The sequence below is a fragment of the Somniosus microcephalus genome, chromosome 10 (assembly GCF_052327205.1).
Source record: "Somniosus microcephalus isolate GS21.2 chromosome 10, FLI_Smic_1.0, whole genome shotgun sequence".
Classification (NCBI taxonomy): domain Eukaryota; kingdom Metazoa; phylum Chordata; class Chondrichthyes; order Squaliformes; family Somniosidae; genus Somniosus; species Somniosus microcephalus.
Genome location: NC_140996.1, coordinates 199,667,117 through 199,693,817, shown reverse-complemented (window position 1 = coordinate 199,693,817; position 26,701 = coordinate 199,667,117). Strand labels below are relative to the sequence as shown.

The 26,701-nt window shown below is 42.6% G+C and overlaps 1 protein-coding gene across 6 annotated transcripts in view; it reads left to right on the top strand.

Moving 5' to 3' along the window:
* LOC147111992 (F-box-like/WD repeat-containing protein TBL1X) overlaps window positions 1–26,701 on the top strand; it is a 330,596-nt gene that overhangs the window by 56,274 nt on the left and 247,621 nt on the right. For 3 of the 6 annotated variants that reach the window (XM_085999441.1, XM_085999444.1, XM_085999445.1), the window contains one exon: window positions 21,662–21,737. The exons of 1 other annotated variant lie outside the window; for it this stretch is intronic. The gene's annotated coding sequence lies outside the window, so the exon portion shown is untranslated. Of the gene's footprint in view, window positions 1–3,343; window positions 3,450–21,661; window positions 21,738–26,701 lie in introns of all 6 variants that reach the window. 2 more of the 6 variants (XM_085999442.1, XM_085999443.1) reach the window with 1 other exon arrangement.

The following is a 26,701-nucleotide window of genomic DNA, read 5'->3' as shown; positions in this document are numbered from 1 at the left end:
TCAGCACCCTGGTTTGGGAGGGGAAATTAGTTGGGGTTCCCCCACCTGATTGACGTCGAGTAGCCCTGCTGTAAGTATGCATGTGTGGACGTTTCATGAGGACATGATTAGGCTTGGCTGTGATATCCACTACGGTTGAATAGCCTACTTGCACTGTTGAGACACGCACAACAGAAAAGCCACTAAAAGTGCTTTGTACAGACGAGTGAGTGAACAAGGCAAGAATAAAATACCCAAAGATGGGGCAAGAAAAAATTTCCCAATTCTTCCTTGCAATATAACAATTCAGATTAGTTTGCTATAGAATAATTTACACATTAGGGGTACAGTAGCATATTGGTTATGTAACTAGACTCGTTACATAAGGCCTGGACTAATGATCCAGAGACGTGAATTCAAATCCCGCCACAGCAGTTGGGGAATTTAAATTCGGTTAATTAAATAAATCTGTAATTAAAAAAAGTTAATATCAGTAATGACCATAAAACTACCGGATTGTCGTAAAAACCCATCTGGTTCACTAATGCCCTTTAGGGAAGGAAACCTGTCGTCTTTACCTGGTCTGGTCTACATGTGACCCCAGACCCACAGCAATGTGGTTGACTCTTAACTCAGTTACCATACGGACTGCAGCGGTTCAAGAAGGTGGCTCACCTTCTCATGGGCAATAAATGCTGGCCTTGCCAGTGACGCCCACATCCCAAAGAACGAATTAAAAAAAAACAATGAAAAAGGATATAGAGGCACTGGAGAACATGCAAAAAATATTTACAAGTTTGATACCAGAACTGCAAAGTTATACCTATCAGGAAAGGATGAACAGGCTCTTTTCTCTTGAAAACAGAAGGCTGATAGAGGTCTTTAAAATTATGACAGGTTGTGATAGTGTAGATACAAAGAGAGTGTTTCCACTTGTGGGGAAGAGCACAACTAGAGGCCATCAATATAAGATAGTCACCAAGAAATCCAATAGGGAATTCAGAAGAAACTTCTTTACCCAGAGAGTGGTGAGAATGTGGAACTCGCTACCACGGGGAGTGGTTGAGGTGAATAGTATAGATGCAATTAAGGGGAAGCTAGATAAGCATATGAGGGAGAAGGGAATAGAGGGTTATGCTGATAGAGTTAGATGAGGAAGGATGGGAGGAGGCTCGAGTGGAGCATAAACGTCGGCATAGACTGGTTGGGCCGAATGGCCTGTTTCTGTGCTGTATATTCTATGTAACATAACAGAAACTAAAAGTACACTTACTGTTCTTTATACACCTGGAGGGCCTTCGTGGAGATGGTTGTGAAAAGCCTACAAGAAGCTTCCTGCTTGTGGTTGCAAAGTGTGGTGAGAATATGCTACCATTGGAACGCATTCACTGATGAAAGCAGTGGTCTATTGACCAGGTCAAACTACCAATGTCACTGGTGTGTTAAGTTAACGGGACTTGCTCCAGTAGACCAGTGTTTAAATTCAAACCCAGCTGACACTGAACAGGGAAGATGAAAAATTTACTGTTGCTATTACGATTTTTAAAAAAATCATCTTTTCTAATTCTCATGCCTATAGTTCTTTCTTTAGGAAGGAAAAAATCACAGAAATCACAGAAACCCCACAGTGCAGATAGAGGCCATTTCGGCCCATCGAGCCTGCACCGACACATATCCCACCCGATCCCCGTAACCCCTACACATATCCCACCCTATCCCCGTAACCCCACGTATTTAATCCCCCTAACACTAAGGGTCAATTTATCATAGCCAATCAACCTAACCCGCACATCTTTGGACTGTGGGAGGAAACCGGAGCACCCGGAGGAAACCCACGCAAACACGGGGAGAATGTGCAAACTCCACACAGACAGTCACCCGAGGCCGGATTCGAACCCGGGTCCCTGGCGCTGTGAGGCAACAGTGCTAACTAAAAAAGAAAGACTTGCATTTATATAGCGCCTTTCAGGACATCCCAAAGTGTTTTACAGCCAATGAAGTACTTTTGAAGTGTGTAGGAAACATTATAACTGTGACTACTAGCTAGAAGATAGGATGGCGCAGGCTATAGGTTTTTTCCATGTTCAGCATCAGTGCCATTATATATTGACTGACAGAAGGTTTTTTTACAGAATGGGTAAGTCCCCATGCTGCTTTTTCTGAATTGTTGCACTCTTATCACCATTCAGTAGCCAAACAACAAACTGATGTGAGCCTAGACAGTGAGTGTTGATGGGCTATTGAATCGTGGAGTACATCCCAGCCAAGCCTGATCCTATCTCATCACACATTAGGCATGTACACACTTTTCTGCAATGATCACTGGAATCCTGGGTCATTTTTTGTTTTCCTAACCCAGGGACACTGAACTAATAGTAGTGTGTCCAAACCTGCCTCAACCGAGATCTGCGAATTCAGCATTTGGTCAGGATCAAAGCTGGGACTTCTCTGATCTGTATAGCTCAGTACCACACTGAGAATTGCATTTATTTACTGAACCAGCAGAATGCTAGAACATGACATATAAGAAAATGATACACCATTGATTGATCTGGATGCAGCAGTCTGGATGAATGCGTTCCATGTTAACTGTCCCAGCCAACATTCCTGCCTCGGTCAGTAACAGATTAACTAGTCATTCATCACATTCCTGTTTGTAGGACATTGCTGATGCAGACAAGTTGCTGCATCTGCCAACATAAGTTGCTGCACTCCAAAAATAATTCACTGTATGAGTATTTTGAAATATTTTAATTTGATGAAGCTCTTTCTAAGTGCAAGTATTGTATTTGTTTATTTAACTCTACATTTATAGGAATGCCTTTTTTCGAGTAATTAATCTGGCCATTTTGGATAATTAGTTTTCAGTCATGTCCCCTAATATTCAGAGCCTGATTAAAAGACAATCAACCTTTGCATTACAAATTTTGTGATGTAGGTGTCAGTCCAAGAAAGATGGGTAGCAGACTAGTTCCTAGCAGTAAATCTCTGAAACCTCCATAAACTTTGACCTATTAGTATAAAACAATGTTATATTTCATTTTGTGTTGCAAATATTTTGCCATTTGTAAAAATAATAGATCATTGAGGAGTTATAAGCCTGGAAGTTACTGCTTGCAATTTTAATGTACGAGCACTTAACAGGTTCGTATGACATTCCTCCTTCTGATGTTTTAATTGTGATAATAGCCCATTTAAAATAAACGAGTTAAAGCTCCCATTAAAGTAGTGGGCAGAGGAATGTCATACAAAGCCTTTGTGTGCTGATATAAATGGTCATTTCTAAGCAACTGTGTGATTCCTTGAATACGTGACACCGGTGACATTTGTTTGGTGTAATCAGTAATTCACTTTAATTTTACAGAAAGTTGGAAACTTTTTGCTCATCAAAGTGAGGGATGTTAGCCTAGGCAATGGATAGTTTCCATTTTCTGCAATCAGTGACCCAGTGTCAGCACCTATAACTCCAGGTCAGTTATCACATAGATTACATGTAGCATTAAGTTCCCTCTACATTGCTCCAGGTAAGTACAGGAGGCCATCTTAAGTTTTTTTTTAAATAGTCAATGAAAGATGTATTTATTGTTGGCTGAAGTTGTATTTTGGCAGCTGCAGAGCAAAACCCCCCACCTTGGAACTATTCGCACTTATATTGACATGTTCACAGTTGAGTAATCTGCAACAGTATAAGAGAGATGCCTTTTATCGCTTCATTCTGTGCTGTGTTCAGACTTGGATTGCAGAGGTGAGGGCATAATTCTGATTCCCTTATGCATCCTAAATCCTTACACTTACATCCTTCGGACTCAATAATCTGATATCTGGCAAGGTCAGCAGTGACCCAGGAAGGTGTTGGTGATTGCTCAGCCAGCCTGGCTCGTTGATGGAATCAGGATAGGTAGATGTGTCACTGGGGTGAGATTCTTCCCATTTAGCTCCAAGTAATCCTGTAAACCAATATCTGCATGGATAGAGCGGATCTAGCAGTGAGAATCTTACCAGTGCTTTGTGTTGGTAAACTGCACCATTTTAGCCATCAGTACCCTTGCACAGTCGTGGAGATCCCTAAATCTTTGCTGTAAATTTGCTGGTCTTGCATTAGTGGGAGTGTCCCCGTGGTGAGAGTTTCCACAGGCAAATGGAAATTCTATTTCTGTTGATTTTTCTGTTGATTCGGTTGGATTTGGAGCCTCTCAAACATGGCGTCAGACACCTGGCTGATGGTGAGGGAAGGGGGAATCCTTCATGATTTTGAAAATATGCATCACATTTCCCTCTCTCCCTTGGCCATACTTTTTCCCAGTGACGTCAGATTTTAGCTTCTTTAGTTGCTCTTCACAGCTCATTGACTTAAGATCTAGTTCCATTTTTGACGCCCATCTTTGGATCATTCCAGTGCCTCTGTGTCTTTTCCCAAGTACAATGACCAACATTGGAATCAGTATTCAAGTGGGTTTTCACCAATGCTTTACATTGTGATCATAACCTAATTTTCTCATTTAATTGCAAAATACTGCAGATGCTGGAAATCTGAAATAACAACAGAAAATGCTGGAAATACTCAGCAGGCCAGGCAGCATCCGTGGAGAGAGAAACAGAGTTAACGTTTCAGGTCTGGGACCCTTCATCAGAACTGGAAAAAGCTGGAGATGTAACAGATATTAAGCAGGTGCAGAGACAGTGGGGGGGGGGGGGGGGGGTTAGGAGGGGAGGAAGAAATAGAAAGAATCTACAGGATGTTCTTTCTATTTCTTCCTCCCCTCCTAACCCCACCCCCCCACTGTCCCAGACCTGAAACGTTAACTCTCTTTCTCCACGGATGCTGCCTGGCCTGCTGAGTATTTCCAGCATTTTCTGTTGTTATTTCTAATTTTCTCATTGTTTTGGCAACACTTTCAATGCTTGGTCAACCAGTACAACAACAACAACAATTTGCATTGATATAGTGCCTTTAACATAGTAAAATCTTCTAACTGCAGTTATTATTTAAGAGTAGCTGCTATATTAGGAACAGTAAGCATTACCTTGCAGTACTCAATATTAAATGTCATGTCTAGTTGCTAAGTGGCATTCATCTTGTCAGAATGTCCTGCTTTTCTGCACAAATCTGTGGCATCTGCAAAGATGAACAGCAGGGTCCTGGGCATTTGACCATAACTGGAAGTCCTCAATCAGATTTTGGATGAATGCAGAATTGATTTTACAATGTATTTGACCTCCAGCTGCACATTTTTACAAATACAAGTCAACTCAGCGTGATGCTTAAAATGATTACTGCACCAGTTTTGTTTAATATATGAAATCTCACAGAGAAAATGATTCCTTATTTCACATTTTCTTCTCTCAATACATCTTCTACTGTTTCATTGAGCCAATTTGCTGATTTCATTCTTAAAGATTTGCAGTGTCTGCAGATCATTTATTCGTTTACATGGAAACATGATGTGACTGTTGAAATGTGTTAAAGGTGAAGGCAAATTGCGAGCTTATCATCGTCTCAGCAGAGACTCGCGTCACTATCTGGGCAGCTAAATGCGTGAGTTTTCTGCAGTAAGGTTTCATTGACCTGGAGGTTTTCTGCTTAAATTTTCGGTGTGTCAATACATTTTACAGAAGCAAGCTGAATGTAGGCAAAACAGTTGCAAAGTGTAAAGGTGTCAGGGATGTATTCATGTTTTTGTTTTTTGGCTGATTAAAGCGTGGGTAGGTGTAAACGACGGAAGGCATTGATTTCTGGTAAATATTTTGAATGTTGCTTGGATCTACAGAGTTTAAAATGGTGGAGTTTTATTTTTCACAATATGCTTGAAGTAATATGATGGGCGGGATTTTCCTCCACGATACAGCCGGAAATCAGGCAGAATAGCAGCTGAAAATGAATGGAAGGGGCAGAGAAGCCCACCTCTGGATTCCCACCCCTCTAAGTACTGCTGTGAATTTCCTATGGGAGGAGGGAGGAGGAGACCACCTGACTTCCCTTCTTCTGCCTCAAGTATTGCTCACTCTAGGGACTCCCAGAAGATGGGTAGTGATAAATCCAAGGGCAGCAGCGAGACGTCCGCTATGGGTACCGTTGGAGGGAGAGGGGCTACTAGTGGGCACCTCTGCCTTTCTTTAGGTCCCTGACCGCTTCCTGGAGTGCCTGTGGCTCAATGGGCCAGAAATTAGGATCGGGTGCTTGCCGCGCGTGCAAGCCCCCGATCTGCACTCACCCGGCGCGCCGACATCTGAAGCCTGGGCCTGCTTGGAATTCCTGTCACTGGCCCGGTTCAGATGTCGGCGCGATGTGCTTGCCTGATCCAGCGGCGTAGTTAGTGCGATGTGCCGGCTGGGATCAGGTGAGCACTGTGCAGCCAATCAGGGGAGGGGAAACTTCATTCATGAGTTTGATAGTAAGGACTGTTAAACTCATGAAAAGTACGGGCGCCCAAAAGACTAGTTTAACTTTAAATAACATTTAAAAAAAATCCCAATAGTTAAATAAACTATAAATAACTTAAAAAAACTATTTTAAACAATTAATAACATTTTTGAAAAAAATAATTTTTTAAGAAATCGGGTCTAAAAATAAACTTACCTTACTGTAAAGTCCTTAAAAACAATGAAGCTGTGGAAAAAGTGTAATAATTTTAAATAATAGACCACTTACCTTCAAGAATCCAGTCCTTACGCCTCCTTTTTATATGTGTAAAAAGTTAAGGCCCTTGCACACGGGCAAACCCGTCAAAAAGAAGGAAGTTCAACACGTGCGCGCAGAGTCCTGCGCGCACGCGTTGGACCGCTGAAACCCTTGGAGGAAATGCCGGTTTCCCGCGCATGCGCTGTGCATGCTGAAATCCGGCACTTCCAACGGGCCCACGCGTGAGTACCCCGTCCGTACTCACGCGTTGGGACCGGAATTACTGGCCCATTATAAGTCTTCAATTTATATTTTTGGAGAAAAAAAATCTTAGCGCTTCTGCCCCCTTTAGCAGCAGGTCCTCCTCCTTCTGTTGGTGCCGCAGGTGGTCGTGCTGCAGCGTCACTGAATGTTGCGGTCTACCAGTGGTCGGCTCCCTCTGGGTGGTGGGGATCCTGCTGCAAGACTGCCATGTATTTTTTAATTAGCCTAAACCCAGGAAAATGTGGCACAGTCACGGCAGGGTCAGCGTGGCAAGTCCAGCCTTTAACCCACCAAAGAGGAAAATCCAGCCCAATGTGTCAGCTAGAGGACTATTGCCAGGTGAAGTCCCCCAATAGCTCAGTGTGGAAAGTCACTTTTAGTGTGGTACTGAGTCATACAGAGTAGGGAGGTCAGTGTTCAGTTAGCTGATTTCAGCCAGGATGGCAGTGGTCACTTCAGTTGGCACCAGACCATGAAAGAGAAAATAGAACTGTAGAAATTACAAGATAGAAAGAGGCAATTCAGCCCATTGTGCTTGTGCTAGTGCTCACTCTTCAACTGGAGCTATCTACGCTAATCACATTTCGCTATCCTTCACTCTGGTGTCTTATGTTTTGTTATCCTATGACTCCTACTGTGCATGCATCAGGTGAGGGTAGTTTAAGGCTTGGATGTGACGCCCTCCACTGTTCAACAGCTGCTGATGATGTATTAACTGTCACATGGAGATGAGTCACTTGAACAGGGTGATAGAGTGCCAGTGGCTGTGGAACTGCACCCTAGTTTGAGTAAGGAAAGAGGGTGTAGCAGAGAAAAGGATTCCGGTCATATTGCCACAAGCCCATGCCTGATCAGTTCATTGCACCACAGGTTGGGGCCTTTTTTAGCCGAACCTTCAAGTTTTAAAATTTCATTACACTTAAAGCATTAGTTACTTGAAATTAATTATAAGGCAGTAATTTCATGAGTGTTCTGGAGATATCATGAGCTAAAAGACCAAAGCTTGGAAGGCTGTTGGCTGAATCCCAAAATGAAATTGCAGCCTTGAATTCACTTCCATGTAACATTTATTTTATGATGAACATTATTGAGTTCATGATGTCAGTATTACATACTGGTCTTTTTTTGACCAGCATGACTGACGTTTACGAGCAGTGCAGTCCATGCAGTTACCACATCATAATGTCTATTTTTGAGAATTACCTATTGTGGTGTAACCACTTCCGGCTTGAGAAGTGATAATCTGCATGGATTATTCTGAAATAATATATTTGGTGCATATTTTACAGCCTTTTAACCCATTGTCTGTTCATCTATCATAATTGGCATAATGGGGAAACACGAACTGTTCAATATTGTGGCATCTGAACTTCAATGTGCAGCATAGAGTGATGTGTTGGGTAAAGGAGTGCCATCCTAAGAGTTGTTTAAGCAGAAAGTATCAATTTAATTGGTCATTAATCACGTCATAAGACCTTAAAAGTGGTAAAGAATGTTAGATTTTGCATTCAGAAACTCATCAGATCACGGTGCACTACACAATGTTTACTACTTACTGTAATAGCAGAGTAGTGAGGGCACAGCAAACTGTACATCACCTTAATTACCATAATTATAACAAAGTCAGTGGAGCTGCAGCAATCTATATATACTAATGATGAATGACTTTGGAATATGTCACAATAGACGCTGTTTTTATTTAAGAGTTTCCAGTGCAGATGTTTCATACAGAAATTTTGAAAAAAGGAGCAAGGAAATTTCAGTTAATACAACCAACAATGTAGACAAACCCATTGTCATACAACAATTTAACATCAGGAGTTAATATTCCACTAATACAAAATCCTGTTGTGATTTTACGTATCAATATACAACGTATCGATAAACAAGTACTGATCCAAGCATAAAATATCTTGGCTAACAAATTGGCAGTTTATTGGGACTCCACCAAATGTGGATATCGAAATGCATAATGGAAAAAGTTGGAGAAGTGTGTGCTGATGCAAGATTTTAAATATATTATATTATGCATTTGTCTGGCGCAGGTAACAATATGGCCATTGACAGAATTTGGGGGAAATTGTGTAATTTGATAGGTCAGTTTTGTGGTACTTGCCGGTTTGTGGATGATAGCTCTGGGGAAAAAAATCTGAGATTTGATTGCTCTGTTTTCTACTGGTTACGCGTTCTTCATTAGTACTTTTTTTTGCTACTTTTGATTTGTTCACATTTAGTTAATTGGATGTTTGAGTGGTACCTTAACAGCTAAGTAGTTTATTTGAGCCAGTCATGATTTATTTCACCTACAGACCTAACTCCTTGAACCTTGACACCATGAGACTACAATTTCAGGTGCCTGAAAAGTGCAGTGCTATGGATGGATGTCAATTTCAACCCTTTTAATTTTATGTAGTGAATCATTTTGTATGTTAATAGTTTTTTTTCAGCCTTGCTTTTATGTGCCCAGGGTTCAGCTCCTGGAAGCTCTTAGGCATGTTTCCTATTGGAAGCACTTTATTTTATTTTGCTTAACTTATTCAGAGTTTATATCCCAAAAGACTAGTAATTTTATTTCGGTGTTCATACAAGGTTTCAATTCCAACCCCCTTTTTTTGGGCACATCTCACTTTCCAGTGTTGCAGGGAGTAAATATGCATTGTATCTAGAACAATAGGTTGGTTGGAAGCCATAGGATATTAATGCAATCAACAGGAGGGGAGGTTCCAATTATTTAATGTGAATTTCACTTGATCCCTGATGTTGGGATCCCACGACTGTGTGGCTGTTCATGGTTCCAACACCATCATCAAGTTTGCGGATGATACCACGGTAGTAGGCCAGATCACCAACAACGATGAGTCAGCCTACAGGGAGGAGGTCCAGCATCTCGTGAAGTGGTGCGCCGATAACAACCTGGCCCTGAACATCAAGAAAACCAAAGAAATCATTGTGGACTTCAGGAAGTCTAAAGGCGGAAGTCACATCCCCATCCACATCAATGGGGCTGTGGTGGAAAGGGTGGACAGCTTTAAGTTCCTCGGAGTCCACGTCACGGAAGACCTCTCCTGGCCCCTCAATACCTCCTCTCTGGTGAAGAAGGCCCAGCAGCGCCTATATTTCCTAAGGAGGCTGAAGGGATGTAACCTGTCACCCCTGATCCTCTCTAACTTTTACCGCTGCACAATAGAGAGCATCCTGACAAACTGTATCACAGTATGGTATGGCAGCTGTAGCTACTATGACCGGAAAGCCCTGCAGTGGGTAGTCAAAACTGCCCAACGCATTACCGGCACTCGGCTACCGACCATAGAGCACATATACCAGAAACGCTGTTTACGGAGGTCACGGTCCATCATCAAAGACCCTACCCACCCCAGCCACAGTCTGTTCGCCCTCCTGCCATCTGGGAGACGCTACAGATGCATTCGCACCCGTACGACCAGATTTAGGAACAGCTTCTTTCCCAGGGCTGTCATCCTACTGAACTCCACAAATAAACTCTAAAGCCTGCACATCTGCCAATGCACTTTATTATGGTTATGCTTATGTTAATGTATTACAAGCAAAAGTATGTTGAATGTTTAAATATCTTAATCTAAATGTACACTCTCGGGAGCCGCAAGCCTACATTTCGTTGTACTGCACTTGTGCACTAACAATGACAATAAAAGTTGATTTGATTTGATTTGAGTGGTATGGTCCAATATTTCGGTTTCAGCTGACATTTGCCAAACATGCTTTCCTGTGTACCTGCTATTTTAGTTCATATTTGATTGCTAACTATTCTAAGCTGAGTATGATGAGTTTGGTTACAGGGTAAGGTGGAGTCATTTAGATCAAAGAATGTTTGCCATCATTTAACCTGAGTGGCACATAACTTTGTGTTAAATGCTGTAGTGTTAAGGGGGAAGGTACCTGAGACTTAGGTTTACATATCATTGTACTTGCAAGGCTTAACTTCAATAGGAATTCAATTCAGTTTTCAGATTATTCACTGGAGCTATTCTGAATCTGAACTGAGAACAGTTGTTCCTCAGGATTCTCCACATTTTGACTCTTGGGATCACAATCAGTCAGCAGCAATGTAGCTATGACAGTAAATCAGTGTTCTTGAAATTTTAAACAGATTTCCAGCGAGAAAGTTAAAATATTTGCTGTCATGGGCTTTATTTCTTTGCTTTTTGCTTTCTTTTGTTAACCAGTTTTAATCAAATCAATAAAATAGGGGGCAATTGCTGTTCTAGCTTGTTTACTTAAGAAATAGGAGCAGGAGTAGGCCATTTGGCCCCTCAAGCCTGCTCCTATTTACATCTTTTGTTGACTTTTAAGACATCAAAACACTTGATATTATAGTCAGTGCTCAAAATATTGACTCAAGTTTTCCAGCATTCAGTTTGGAACATGAAACCAGAAACCCCATTGACTAATATACCAGTCAAACTACACATTTGGCATAAAATTGATCTAAAAATCGTACAAGATGATATGGAATCCGTAGTACAACTGGAACGATTTCATTACTATTTGGTTTAACAGTAAGTAAAACTTGCATTTATATAGCACCTTTAACATAGAAAAATATCCCAAGGTGCTTCACTGAGAGGGAATTCCAGAGCGTAGGGCCCAGACGGCTGAAGGCATGCCTACAATGGTGAAGTGAAGGGAGTTGGGGGATGCACAAGAGACCAGAGTTGGAGGAACGCAGAAGTTCTTAGCGGGTTGTTGGGCTGGAGGAGGTTACAGAGGGGCGAGGTCATGAAAGGATATAAACACAAGGATGAGAATTTTAAATTTGATGCATTGGGGACCAGGAGTCAATGTAGACTAGCAAGCACAGAGGTGATGGCCGAGTGGGACTTGGTGCAGGATAGGATACGGGCAGCTGAAGTTTATGGAGGGTGGTGGATGGGAGGCTGGCCAGGAGTGCATTATTGGGAGAGGTTAAGGGAGGACGGGGGGCAGTGGAATCAGGAGATGGGGCAAGGAGAGTTGAGATGGAGATTGTAATCACTGAGGATGAGGCTGAGACTGAGGGAAGGAAAGGAGGAAGAATATCTTCACTGAGAAACTGGCGTTGGAGCTACACTAGCTGCAGACCACCTTAAGGCACTGAGGTCAATTGTTGCACCTCTACTGTCACCATGTTTGAGATCAATTGATTCACCAGGGATCATGGATCGACCCTGGAATGACCCTTCTGATCTGTATAGCTTAGTACCATACCAAACCATTGGAGAACTCTGCAGTAGTTTTATTGCAAATTGTATTGACTTGGCTTATTGCTCTAGTCTATTTCACAGCATTTTTATTATTGACACACACAGACGTCAACCTGGGAAATAAAAAAGAAACTGAACGCTGTAAGTTTGAAATAAAAACTGCTTTTGCTGGAAATACACAGCATGCCAGTCTGCAGCTGCAGGTGCATATCCGTCTCAATGTTTTCAAACTTGAAGCATTTTTCTTCTTTTGATTGCCCTACAGACAGATCTGCATAAATTCTAATCAAAGCATTTAAAATGACTGCCCTCCATTTACTTACTCTGTTGGATTCAAGTTGGCGGGGGGGAGTTGCGGGGGTGGAGGAATGGGAAGCATTCTATGACTCTATGCCTTGGTGCTAATCATCTGTTCAGCTATTTCGAGCAGTGACTTGTCATCTCAACATGCTAAAAATGCATCATCAAACTTTAACCAACTTTGTAAATATCCTGAACCTCATGTTCTTTTTAAAAAGGCCAAGCAGAGTATTTGTGTGGAATGGTAAATTTGGACCCACCTGCAATTGTTGAATTGGCCAAATGTAGTACTGCGCTATATCATAAAGGAGAGATGGCAATTGCCAAGTAAAGGAGAGATACTTCCCCACAATTAAGCTGCAGTAATGTGGGAGAGTGAGTCACCCCGGTTACTCTCGCATACTACAGTGCTTTACTGAAGAGCAGTACTGAAAGAGATCTGGGAACAGGTTGTTTACTTATCCTCTCAGTTGAGAAGCATTACATGGCAACAAAAAAGGAGAAAAATTAATTCAAAAGAGGAGAAAAAGTGAATTATCATCTCAGACTTGAAATTGATGTTTCTCCTGCTGATTTTTCACCAAATTTGATGTAATTAATTACTTCTTCTTGCTCAAGAGTTTCTTGGAAAAATAGGTCTTGGAAAAATAGGTGCGCTGGTTGCAGTCAATGCTCGAGACCATGGCCTAGAAATTGGTTGACGCTGCACCTATTTAAAGGCGTAAAATGGGCGTCAAAGCGTCCAATTATGGAAGGCAGCGTCTGCTCGCACATTCCGCGCTGTAATATTGTTAAGAGGAGAAAATGAGGCATCCAGGGCCTGCCAGAAACAGATTAGCCCCATTGCATATGCAAATAAGGAGCCTAGCACCTATTTGCAAAATTGGTCGACCCTGAACACAGCTGGCGCTACATGCGGCCTAACCAGAGTTCCTTCAAGAATACTTAACTGATTGTGGAGCCAGACGGAGCAGGAGTGTTCCTCCCGGCTCCATGCAGTGCCGAAGATGGTTGCTGGCACCCGCTTGGCCTCCTCCCTCCCCCCCCCCCCCCCCTTTCCAGGACCTACCTGAGGGTTGCTGCTGGCGATACAGCAGCCTGAAGTCCAATGTTGATTTGCCAGCGTGCTGCCTGGGAATGCCCAGCATGCGTCCACAGCTTGCTGGTCTCATTTAAATGTGGCCTGCGGCCCAATATCGGGGGCATCTCTGGCCTACCTGTTCCGGCAGGCTGGCACGAACCAATTTCCAGGCCCATGTCTGTACACATTCTGCACTGTACTTGTCACCTCAATACCTTAGAATAATAAAGCTGCCAAGAGACTTTCCCTATTTGCGTCTTCTGGTAGAGGAATCTGGAAACCACCACATCTGTCAATACAACCAGGACTTGTAACATGAATAAGTTAAAGGCTTCATTAAATTGTAACTGAACTTGCATGACCTTCTTTCATCAAACACCCTCTGTCTGGTTAAAGGTTGTCCTAGATACTAAATTTGTAGTACACCAAAAATGACCAAATACTATCATACCATGCACATTTAAAATAAGCATGCTAACACTATAATATGAAGCAAACCTATTTTTTGAATGTTAAAAAGGCTTCTGAAGCATTTATTTTAGAATGAAATGGGATGTTTCTGAACGTTTCTTCAAATGATTGCTACAACCTTCTCTATGGACACAACCTGTGGGAAAATTCTTAAGAACTTTGGGCACATCTTGTTAAAATGCGATTTGATTTCGAAAAGTGTTTACGAAAAGTGTGAATAGTGTGTAGAAGGTTGCGAGGCTTACTGATTGAGCAGTCATATATGCAATCTTGCCTGCTAAAAGTGGGAGCCCAGTTGGCAGAAACTGTTCTGCTAATGGCAGATGGCAGCTTGTTATTTCAATGCCCTGCCATTTACAGCAGAATTTTTCAGTTCTGCAATTGAAATGTAAGCAACAGGTGCTTTGATGTCTTGTATCATCGGTGTGCATAAGTAAACTTTCTCCTTCAAATTGGACAGTGATTCTTTTGGGTAAACTCTGGCATCAAATATTGAAACTTGATGATTGATTGATCCATATCGCACTGAAGGGGAAGTATGGAGATTATGGAGCGTATAATCTCTGCTCACCAACTGCGACATTTCCCCCTAAATGTACCACTTGGCTCTCTGAATCGGTTTGACTCTATGGAGTGAATTTTTCCCCGGCCGGATATCCGTCCATTTTGAGGGCCGGGCCTTATTTTCTTGCAGCCAGAGTTTGAGGGCCCTGGGGCAGCCCGCTGGCTCTGGGCCGTCACTGTATTGGGTGCCAAGGCCAGCCTCCAGGCTGAGGAACGTAGCTCTGTTGGGGCGGGGTGGAAGTAACCTGGGCTGGATTAATGCAGCCTGGAGGAGCCTCTTTGGCTGTGCCTCCTGCGGATTCTGGTTGGAGTATGCAGGTGCACGCTCCAACAGCACATGACCCATAGGTCATATTAGGCAGCTGCAGTTATACTCCTCTTTGCACTGCTGTTGAATAGGTAGAGTTCTCCATGTGTGGATGAAAATGCCGCTTTGCTATCTGGCCTCCTGTGGCTCAGTTGGTAGCACCCTCGCCTCTGAGTCAGAAGGTTGTGGGCTCACAGTCCCACTCCAGAGACTTGAGCACAAAAATCTAGGCTGACGCTCCAGTGCAGTACTGAGGGAGCGCTGCACCGTCGGAGGGGCTGTCTTTTGGATGAGACGTTAAACCGAGGCCCCGTCTACTCTCTCAGGTGGACGTAAAAGATCCCATGGCACTATTTCAGAGAAGAGCAGGGGAGTTAACCCTGGTGTTCTGGCCAATATTTATCACTCAACCAACATCACTAAAATAGATTTTCTGGTCATGATCACATTGCTGTTTGTGGGAGCCTGTTGTGTGCAAATTCATTGCCATGTTTCCTACATTACAACAGTGACCAAACTTCAAAAGTACATCATTCGCTGTAAAGCACTTTTGGACGCCCTGAGGTCGTGAAAGGCGCTATATAAATGCAAGTCTTTCTTTCTTAGCACATCAGCAGGGTACGTTACCCACTAAACCATTAGCTGATATCCCTCATTAAAAACAAAATTGGATAAATTTTGGTCTTTGGTGTTCCTGGTCACGTTGGCAGTTCCCAGTGAAAAGATCTAGAGAAGGTAAGAGGCCATAGGGAGGGATCCAGGTGGAATGAGAATTCTGATGACGGGAGAAAGGGCCAGCTGTGCGGTGGGGGGGAGACTCCTAGACAAAGATGTGGGCGCGGCGGCAAAGGCAACAGAAGAGCTCAGTGTCGTGCCAAGTTCAAAATTCATTGAGGTGGGGCACAAGGGGATGAAGCGGAGGCCTTTGTCAGCTGTGGCTCAGCTATTAGCATTCTTGCCTTTGAGTCAAAAGGTTGTGGGTTCAAGTCCCATTCCAGAGACTTGAGTGCAAAACAAATCTAGGCTGACACTCCCAGTGCAGTATTGTGAGAATGCTGCACTGTCGGAGGTGCCGTCTTTCAGATGGGATGTTAAACCGAGGCTCTGTCTGCTCTCTTGGGTGAATGTAAAAGATCCCATGGCACTATTTGGAAGAAGAGCAGGGGAGTTGTCCCCGGTGTCCTGCCCAATATTTATCCCTCAATCAGCATAACAAAAACAGATTATCTGGTCATTATCACCTTGCTGTTTGTGGGAGCTTGCTGTGCGCAAATTGGCTGCCGCGTTTCCTACATTACAACAGTGACTACACTTCAAAAGTACTTCATTGGCTGTAAAACGCCTTGGGACGTCAGTCGTTGTGAAAGGCGCTATATAAATGCAAGTTTTTCCATCCGTCCGCCTGTCAAATTAATCTTGATTGTGAAAAGCTGACGGCAGATTCATTTCTTTTTGTCTATTAGAAATGGAAAGGTAGCCCTGCAAGCTGCCAAGAAAGAACTTGTTACTATTTAACTGCAGCTGACGTGCTTGTGGAACCACCTTTTCCAAGCAAGGTTCCAAGCACTGTCAAATACCACTGCGAATGCTGGATCAGTAGAGTTACGCTGCAGGTGTTATGTTGGAGCAATGTGTAAGAACCTACCACTTTGATGCAGGACCTTCAGTGTGATGGGGGCTTAACTAGAGTGTACAGTATGTCACACAAATACATTGGCAATTGGTAAATAGATCTCTGTAGTCTGGACAACAGAACTATCCTGGGTGAAGCAGAGCATGACAACCAAATCGACAAACGAGGGAACTTCGTTAAAGGCAAAGAGAGTAAAGGCATTGTCGGATTATAATGTCAAGTCATGCACACCAGATTCAATCTCTGATCGTTGCTGTGTTACCTGAAGTCAGCTGAGGCAGCAGTTGGGGTGGGACAGTCGGCTTCAGCACCCCGGGCAAGGGAGGGGAGAAACCAGCCATGCTTCCCACTCCTGATTGCTGTCCAGTGATTTCTACAGTGTTTGAGTGTGTGTTTGTACATAAACATCTGCTGATTCTCCCCAGGGATTAATAGTCTGGCAACACTTACTGTCAAAGCTGACATATGGAAATTAAGGGTAAGGTACCAGAGGGCTTAACAGCACCAGTGAAAGCCAGTATAAGTCAGCATTTTCAGGAGAGGTGAGGAGGAAATTATTATAGATATCGACAGCAGTGTAAAAGAGTTATCACTGAACTTTAAGTATGTTAGAACACTGTGAACCTGCACTCAAAAAGGAAAGAATGTGCTCCATGATGTCCTTGGGACAAACAGACCTGCTTCCAAGTCAAACAAAATGGGCATAGAAAGGATAATTTTCTGAATTTTATCCGCTACAGAAAGCTTCACTGCTGAAGTGCAAATTTGGAAAATTAACCCTAAAATGTTTGCGTACGTGTGTGATTCAGATCTAAAGATCAGGAAAATGTCTTTATGACCATTTGTAATTTTATTTGGACATAAGGTTGCTTATATTTATTATATTCACACTTTGTATGCCACAAATTGATGTCTTACACTTTCAATTGAAATGAAACTCGGAACTCTTGTTTTATACCGACAGGAAATTCTGGAACACTAGCGATAAAATCCAGTGTGTAACGTGTGCCTACCATTTTATGGTTATTGGAATTCTTAAAAAAAAAATGTTATTTGTTCTTGGGATGTGAGCAACATGGACAAGGAAGCAATTTATTGGTCTGCCTTAGTTAGCCTATGATGGTGGTAGTGGGCCTTCACTTTGAACTGTTGCAGCCCTTGTGTTAATGGTGCTCCCACAGTGATGTTAGGTAGGGAACTTCCAGTGACAATGAAGGTTGGCGATTTATATTCAAGTAAGAATGGTGTGTGACTTAGAGGCGATGTTCACATGACATTGCTGCTCTTGTACATCTTTGTGGTAGAGGTCGCGTTGAAGCAAGCTTGGTAAGTTGCTACAGTGCATCCTGTAGATTAGTACATACTGCAATTGCAGTGTACTAGTGATGGAGGGGGTGGATGCTGAGTCCAGTGGCAGGGATGGCAACTGTGCAAACTACTTTGCCCTGTATGGTGTCAGGTTTCTTGACTCCACCCATCCATCACACTCCTAACTTGATTCTTGCAAATGGTGGAGAGACATTGAGGAGTCAGAAGATGAGCCACTCGTCTCAGAGCTCACAGCCTCGACCCTGCTCTTGTACTTACAGTGTTGATCTATACATCTAACAATGTTTAGACGGAACAAAAATGGAACAAAATATATTTACAACTGTGGTGTTTAATGAAGCAAGCAGATGTGTTTACTGTCTAAAGATAAATCTTATAGATGAGATTACATTCAGTTGAGATCAAGATTATTTGATTGAATCTGAATATAGATGGTAGTATTTCTGGCTGAACATGTCAGTGATTTCAAACATTTAAGGCTAGAAATCCATTAAAATAACAGACAGAGGAATGCCATAAAAATGCAATGTTTTTGCTCACTAATTTTTCCAACGCTCATTTCTAGTCTATAATTATTATTTAAAATCTGTATCTGTAGGTCAGCTCAATTTAATTTAACAGTTTAATTGCACTATCAAAATCTTGATGAATATGATTAATAATAGTGTAAAGAAACGTAATTACAATGAAATATTTCACAGAGTGGAATATAAATAATGGAACAGAGTAAATAGTTTGAAATTATAATAAGTGCCAAAGTCATCCAAATTTACACTGGTTTGAAATGTGAGACCAGGCTACTTGGTGGATGGATTAGTTAATTAAGGTGCTCCAATTCCGAGGACTCGCTATTACCTCTGATTCCCAATTTTGATGACGTTCCTGTGAAGCGCCTTGGGGCGTTTTACTATGTTAAAGGCAGTATATAAATGCAAGTCGTTGTTGTATTGTTTAAAACAAAACCGAATAAATCAAAACTCTAGATACTAGGGTTGCTTTGTGTCAGAATCATCTGTACAGGACCAGATTCCTGCTTGGGCACGCAACTGCGAGGGGAGAAAGAAGTGAGATAGATAGCAGCAAGAAAATGCAAGGCAGAAGGCAGTAAAATGAATGATGCTGATAGGAAACTTTTATATACAATAAAAGGGAGGAAACAAAAGTGCAACATAGAATCCAGAAGGTGAAAAATGAGTAAGATGAATAATGTTGAAAATGATTTTTTAAAAATTAGCATTTTAGTTTGTACAAGGCCTTTCTATGAAACTGAAGAGACCATACCCAGGCCTTGATTTTCTTCCGCTATACAACCTGTAATCGGAGGTTGAAGGTATATTGACACAGGAGGAGGGAAAATGGGGAGGGAATCTCCGCCCCTGAAACTGCTGCTGTAGAGTTTCATCCCCTCACCGCCCCCCCAAGTAGGGAACTTAGCTGACCCTCAACTGCCCCATGGCATTAAATGATGGATGATTTTTCTGCATTCTTGCTGAGTACCACCAACCTCAGGAAATGCTAGAGTATGGATGGTGGTATGTGCTGGGCAATAGCATGAGTCCACTGGTGGCCTTATTGGAGAGAGTGGTCCTGCTAATGGTCACCTCTCCCCCTCTTCCATCTCAATACCTTTATGAAAGTAGACATTGGCTCCTCCAGTCCTTGTACAAAGAGTGCCAAAAATCTTCTGTCCTGTTTAATGCTGGCTCCTTCTCTTGCAGGTGTCCTGCTGTAGCTGTGCTGCATTTTGCTCCCTAGTAGAGATGGGCTCCTATATGGAGAAAATACTGCTGGAAAACGGTCATGCATTTTTAATGAGCCCAGGAAAATGGGGGTTGCGGTGACAGGAGGGTCGGGGCATCGGATAGCGGTCCTGTTCCAACCCATCCCATGCAACCCACTCTGGTGAACCTACCCCAGAGGGAAATCCAGCCTCTGGAGCACTGTGTAGTACAAGGCATTGGTACAGCCACACCTGGAACATTGTGTACAATTCTGGTCACTATAAAGATATCCAGACATTGGGGGCAGCACAGAAAAGGACAAGCAAATGGTTACCTAGCTTAAGTTATTTGAACTTTGATGAGCGGTCGAAGACCCTAGGATGTCTTACTCGGAGAAGGACTAGAGAGACTAGATACAGGAAGGATGTTCCCGATGGCGGGGGAGTCCAGAACCAGGGGTCACAGTCTAAGGATAAGGGGTAAGCCATTTAGGACTGAGATGAGGAGGAATTTCTTCACCCAGAGAGTGGTGAACCTGTGGAATTCTCTACCACAGAAGGCAGTTGAGGCCAATTCATTAAATATATTCAAGAAGGAGTTAGATATATTTCTGAAGGCTAAAAGGGGTCAAGGGATATGGGGAGAAAGCAGGGACAGGGTACTGAATTTGGATGATCAGCCATGATCTCATTAAATGGCGGAGCAGGCTCGAGGGGCCGAATGGCCTACTCCTGCTCCTATCTTCTATGTTTCAAGGAGATATTCAGGTTTCTTAAGGGAATGGATACATTGACCACAGTTCATAGTTCCAGATTTCCAAAAACTCTAGAACCAGGGGGCATGGGCTCAAGTTTAGAACAGGAAGCTGCATGGACACTTTGGATATAACTTTAGATGTGAATCAGAAGGTTGCGAGTTCAAGTGCCACTCCAGAGACTTGAGCACATAATCTAGGCTGACACTTCAGCGCAGTACTGAGCGTGTTGCGCTGTCAGTGGTGCCGTCTTGTGGATGAGACATTAAAATGAGGCCCCATCTGCCCTCTCTGATCCCATGGCACTATTTGAAGAAGAGTAGGGGAGTTCTCCTGGCCAATGTTTATCCCTCAACCAACATCACTAAAACAGATTATCTCACTGATGTTTGTGGGAGCTTGCTGTGCGCAAATTGGCTGCCACGTTTCTCTACATTACAACAGCAACTGCACTTCAAAAGTGCTTCATTGGCTGTAAAGCGCTTTGGCATGTCCTGAGGTTGTGAAAGGCACTATATAAATGCAAGCAACGTTCCCCCTAAGCTGCGCAGGCATGTGGCTGTGCACCGATCGAGAGGTCCCACGCAGGCTGCTCACCAACTGTTGACGCTGGAGACGATACAGCACATGTGCGGCCGCACAGCACATTTAAAGGGCCCACACGGAAACAAAATGAGTGGGAACATTGAATGCAAGTACTTTCCTGTAACTGCTTTCTGTAAAGTGTAGTGATGGTGTTAATGGGTTACCTAGGGAGGTAATTCCGGCAGATAGTGTGGAACAGTTTAAGGAAGAATTGTATGTATATATTTGAGGGGATGAATGAGAGACCAGGCAGATAGACTGTAACGACTTTCTCGGTCCTGTACTTTATAATGTATAATGATTTTTTTTTTAAGTGTAGTTGACATTGGAGAAATTGGCTTAGGGGAGCTACTGAGCCGAACTAAAATTCTCCCACTTTTGCTTAAGAGACTGGTACTCCTTTTGACAATCAAATTCTGATTTGACGCTGTAATTTTTGTCTGTTCCTTTCCCTGCTTCTGCCTTTTTAAAGCTATTTTTGGTGAGTGCTGATGACATTATTGGGGGGGAACTTTCGTCTTGAAGGAGTTACTGAGCTCAGCAGTGTGATTCAGCGTGCACAGAGATGGCCATTAACCCACAGTACTTCAGTAATCATGATTTATTTCAACTGTGTATGTTAATTCATCTCGCCCACACTGCTTCCACTGCAGATTTGCTACAAAATAACTGTTGTGCTGAAATATGTGTGAATGTATGGATGTAACTGGAGCCTTGGAGTTCATCAGTACAATTAAAAATATTTAATCACAAAAATGGCATAATCTATTTGCGGTATATACAGTGTATATAAAAATATATCTTCACTTTGTCTTTTTATATTCTGTATTGATAGGTTACTGAGGGTCACTTACTGGCCCAGAGCAGCGCTTGAAGTGTGAGTGATTTGGCCTCACTTCCTTGGTAACTGAGTAAGTACAGTATCAACCTTTCAGAATTCTGTGTTAATATTTAACTTTATGACACCTCTGAGGCCTTGTTGTGCATGTCGGATGTGAGATAAACCAAGCCTCCGTTAAGAGGAAGTGCCTATGGCAAGTGCAATATATTATTTGTTTGGTCGCCTTAAAGCGGTGTTACCGCAATGTTGCAGATCTTTTCGGCAGGCTAGGTTCCTCAGAAAGGAATAGCCCACTGCAAAAAGAAACTCCAGTCAGAGTCTGACATTATGCACAGCGGAGTAAGCTTGTGTTGCAACCGATCTTAGATGCGCCGCATAACAAGCATTTGCATTATCTTTAACTTTCTCAGTTCAAATATATCAGTTAAATAACTTGTTACTGATTTGATCATTGACTCAATTATATCATCACATAACAACCAAAAAGAAAAAAAACTGCAAATGCTGGAAATCTGAAATAAAGACAGTGAATGCTAGCAATACACTGCAGCCTGTCAGCATCTGTCAAGAGAAAAGGCAAGTTCGCCTTCTAGTATTATAAAAATCTTAAATTTGTTTATCACTCTTCACATACAGAAAGATGTCTCAAAACAGGAAATAAATTGGGGCACGAGAGGTTCAAAACCCAGTTAAATAGAAGGGTTCCTTTGAAAGCAGAGGGGGAGGTGGCAAAATAGAGGGTCTTGGGAAGGGAATTCCAGAGGGCAGGGACGTAGTGACTAAAAGAAAGGCCACCTGTGGTAGAACAAGATATGCAGGGGACAAACCATACTCCGAGGCGCACGGGGCTGGAGGAGATCACTGAGTCGGGTGTAGCAAGGCTGTGGAGCGATGTGAAAGCAAACGTGAGGATCTTGAACTGAATTTACAGGAACATGGGGAACCAGTGGAGTTTGGCAGAATGATGGGAGTGTGGGACTTTGTGCAGGCAAGGACACAAGCTAAGGCAGTGTGAAATGATTTGATGTGATTTTTACAGAATGGAGGTGAAGTATGAGAGTATTACAGAAATCGAGCTGTGTGGTGGTAAAGGCAAGAATGAAGAGTTTTGGGATCAGTGGGAGAGAGGGGGAGTAGAGGTGGGAAATGTTATGGAAGTGGAAGTAACTGAATGGATGTAGGGAAGAAAGCTCAGCTGAGGGTCTGGCCTAGGTTCTGCACCTCTAGACTTAGCCTTTGGTGGCAGCTGGAGAGATCGATGTTAAACTGTGGGAAGTTTTAGTATGGTCTTGGTATTAAACAGGCATTTGGAGAGGGTAGCAATAGCTATGGGATTGATGCAGAAGGTGGAGAAGTAAATCTGGGTGTCATTAGTGTATGTGTAGATACTGACCGAGTGATTCTGAGTGATGTCACGGAGGGGGTAGCATTAAAATGATGAAGAGGAGTAAACCACAGATGGAGCCCTGGGATACATTAGAGGTGGCTGAGTGAGAATGGATGAATCCATTGGAAACAATACAAAGTCTTTGTTGCGACAGGTATGAGTGAAACCAGGAAAAAGCAGTGCCACGGAGGTGGATTTGGAAGAGAGACTTTGGAGGACATCATGATCGACTGTGTTAAATGCAGTGGAAAGATCAAGGAGGATCAGGAGTGCAAGAGCCTCGGTCACAGTTGCAGAGGATATCATTTGTGACTTGGCCAGTGGAATCGAAATGCTTTGGCAGGACGGAAGCTGGAATGGAGTGTTTTGAATAGGGAGTGATAGGAGAGGTGCAAGTGTAGCTGTGAGGTAACGACTTGTTCTACAGTATTAGACCTGATAAGATGTCCTGTGGGATAGTTTACTGGACATCAATGCCCTTTTAAAAATCCATTCTATTATAGGAAAACTAAGAAAGTGTCATGAGTAAAACATTCTTGTAATGGAACTGTGAACACATACTATGCATTCTTTCTCAGTGACTGATCTTTTTAGGTAACCAGTAGCAAAAGTGGCATTAAATAGTATATTTTCTAGTAATGTAATTGGCCAGTTGGTAAGTAATGACATCAGTAATTGCGGTAAAACCATAGCCTGCCTTTATTGCCCCTCAGTTTTATTGTGGCTAACACCATACATTTTTAAATTTGTTCTCGGGATGTGGGCATCACTGGCAAGGCTGACATTTATTGCCGGTCCATTGTTGCCCTTAACTGAGTGGCTTGCTAGGCCACTTCACATCACGTAAAGAGTTAACCATGTTGGTGTGGGACTGGAGTTAAATATAAATCAAGATGAGGACTGCAGGTTTCCTCACCTAAAGGACATGAGTGAACCAGTTGAATTTTTATGACAATCCGACAGCTTCATGGTCACTTCTCCTTTTTTTTAAATTTCCAGATTGAATTCAAATTCTCAAATAGAGAACTCACATTCTCTGGTTTATTAGTTCAGGCCTCTGGATTACGAGTCCAGTAACATAATCAATATGCTACCATATCTGCTTGTATTGTAATTGCTATCTATATATCTGAAGGGTCGATAACAAGGGGGCACAGATTAAGGTGATTGGCAAAAGAAACAGAGGCGACATGAGAAAAAACATTTTTACGCAACGAGTGGTTAGGATTTGGGATGCACTACCTGATAGGGTGGTGGATACAGATTCAATAGTAATCTTCAAAAGGGAATTGGATAAATACTTAAGAACATAAGAAATAGGAGTAGGCCATTTGGTCCTTCGAACCTGCAACAAGACCATGGCTGATCTTCTACCTCAACTCTACCTTCCCGGACTATCCCCATATCCCTTAATTCCCAAAAATGTATTGACCTCTGTCTTGAATATATTCAATGACTGAGCATCCACAGCTCTCTGGGGTAGAGAATTCCAAAGATTCACAACCCTTTGAGTGAAGACATTTCTCCTCATCTCAGTCCTAAATGGCCGACCCCTTATTCTGAGACTGTGACCCCGTGTTCTAGATTCCTCAGCCAGGGGAAATGTTTTCTCAGCATTAACCCTGTCAAGCCACTTAAGAATTTGAAGGAGAAAAAAATTGCAGGGATCTGGGCAATGTTCCCTCTAATTTTGTTTGGCCCTGCGCGGCCCCTTTAAGGGGCTGCGGTGCTATTCAAAAGAACTGCATGCACGGTTTTTGTATTGAAAAGCTGGCTGCGCGGGTTCCCAGGAGTGCGGCCGCGCAGCTTACAGGGAACATCGGATATGGGGAAAGAGTGGGGGAGTATGACTAACTGGATTGCTCTTTGAAAGAGCTGGTGCAGGCTCGATGGGCCGAATGGCCTCCTGTGCTGTACTGTTCTATGATTCTATATAGATAGAAAAAAATGGCCCATTGAGATGGTTGCAAGTTGTCAAGTTTATACCTAATACGGTAACACTGGTATTTGGGGTCTCTTATGTAAACTGTTCAAAAGTACCGATTTGGTGACGGTGTACCAATATGCAGTTTTCCTTTGATATTTTTCAACAATTAGCAAAGATATTTGTTTTTTAACCAAAAAATTGCTGTTACGTTGGAAAAAAAGAAATTTATGTAGTGCCTTACACATCTCTCAGAAAAGTCAAAGCGCTTCACATAGACTGAATTACTTTGAAATGCAGTGGCTGTTTAAAAAGGTAAACATTAATCTAAAACGTACTTGCCTAGATACAGACGGACAAAACCTTGCCGTTTTGCTATGTGTTTCAACAAAGACGTCTATAACACCCCCATTTCTTATCCTCGGCTTCATCAAATCGCAGAAAATTATCATCATGTTATATGGAAATTATTTCCAGCAAACTTTTTTTAAAATCTGTTGATAAAGGTCACCTTAGTCCTGAGAAAGTTTATATCAGTTAACATCAAAACTACTGTGTGCTTTCCCCCACCCCCTTTCCTGTTGCTTAAGCCAAAATATTTTCTTAAATTAGAAAATGGAGCAGTTATCAGTCATGGACATGAGTATGTGGTGGGTCTGAGACATTTTAAGCTTTATTTATATTACAGTGGCCATTCGAGAAGAAGTGGTTCTGTAGTACTGTAGGCTCCTGGTGCTGTGAAATCTGCCCCGTGTACATTTTAGGATAGATTCCACAGTACTGGAGCAATGTATAAACAACTGCACATATGCAAACTTGAAGGTTGTGATTTGTGACTGTAGCTGCTGGACCTTCCCTGATGAGACCCTTACTTCTTGCTTTCCACGATGGGACCCTTATTGCTGGAGCTTTCCTGAAGGCCTACCGTTGCTAGGGGGCTGTTGCCTCTGGAAGTGCTGGCAAAAACACTTCTTCAGGTGGGGGTATCTCCGCGCCTTTGAAGGGAACAGGGTTACTTTATTTGTCTCACAGTGTTGCCTCCACCAATGTTACTGTGAAGTAAATAGCCGCAGTACAAACCAGACTGATTCAGCAGCAAGGGAACCAGGATAATTTATTGAAACACATCCAATCAAAGTAGTGCTATAATATAAATGGGGTACAAAAGGGCAGTCTCATCACTTTGCCATGTTTGTATATAGAACTGAGCAGGATGACCTCATTGCTAACATGATGGCTTGCATCTGGTACAACAAATTTATTATTTTTAATAAAAGAAACTACACTAAGTACTTAATACTGTATCAAATTTAAGTCTGGAAATGACTGTGATATTAGTGAACACTTAAAGGGTCCAAACCTCACTGCCTCTCCACCTCCCTCGCCTCCTGTAAGCCCCTCCTTAAAACCCACCTCTTTGACCAATCACTAGTCACTCCTCCTAATGTCTCCTGCTTTGGCTCAGTGTCACATTTCGTCTGATTACACTTCTGTGAAGCGCCTTGGGACGTTTTGCTACATTGAAGGTGCTATGTAAATGCAAGTTGTTGTTTGTATAATAGTCTTATATGTGCTGTTTTAACAGGTGTTAACCCCGAATGGGTTCATGCCTCCATTAAATGAGTTGACGGGAGTGTCACGCAATGCACTCAGCATTTGTACGCTAATTTCAGAAATAGTAATTTCTAGGTTATTGTGCCTGTTTCAGTGCAAACCTTTCTAG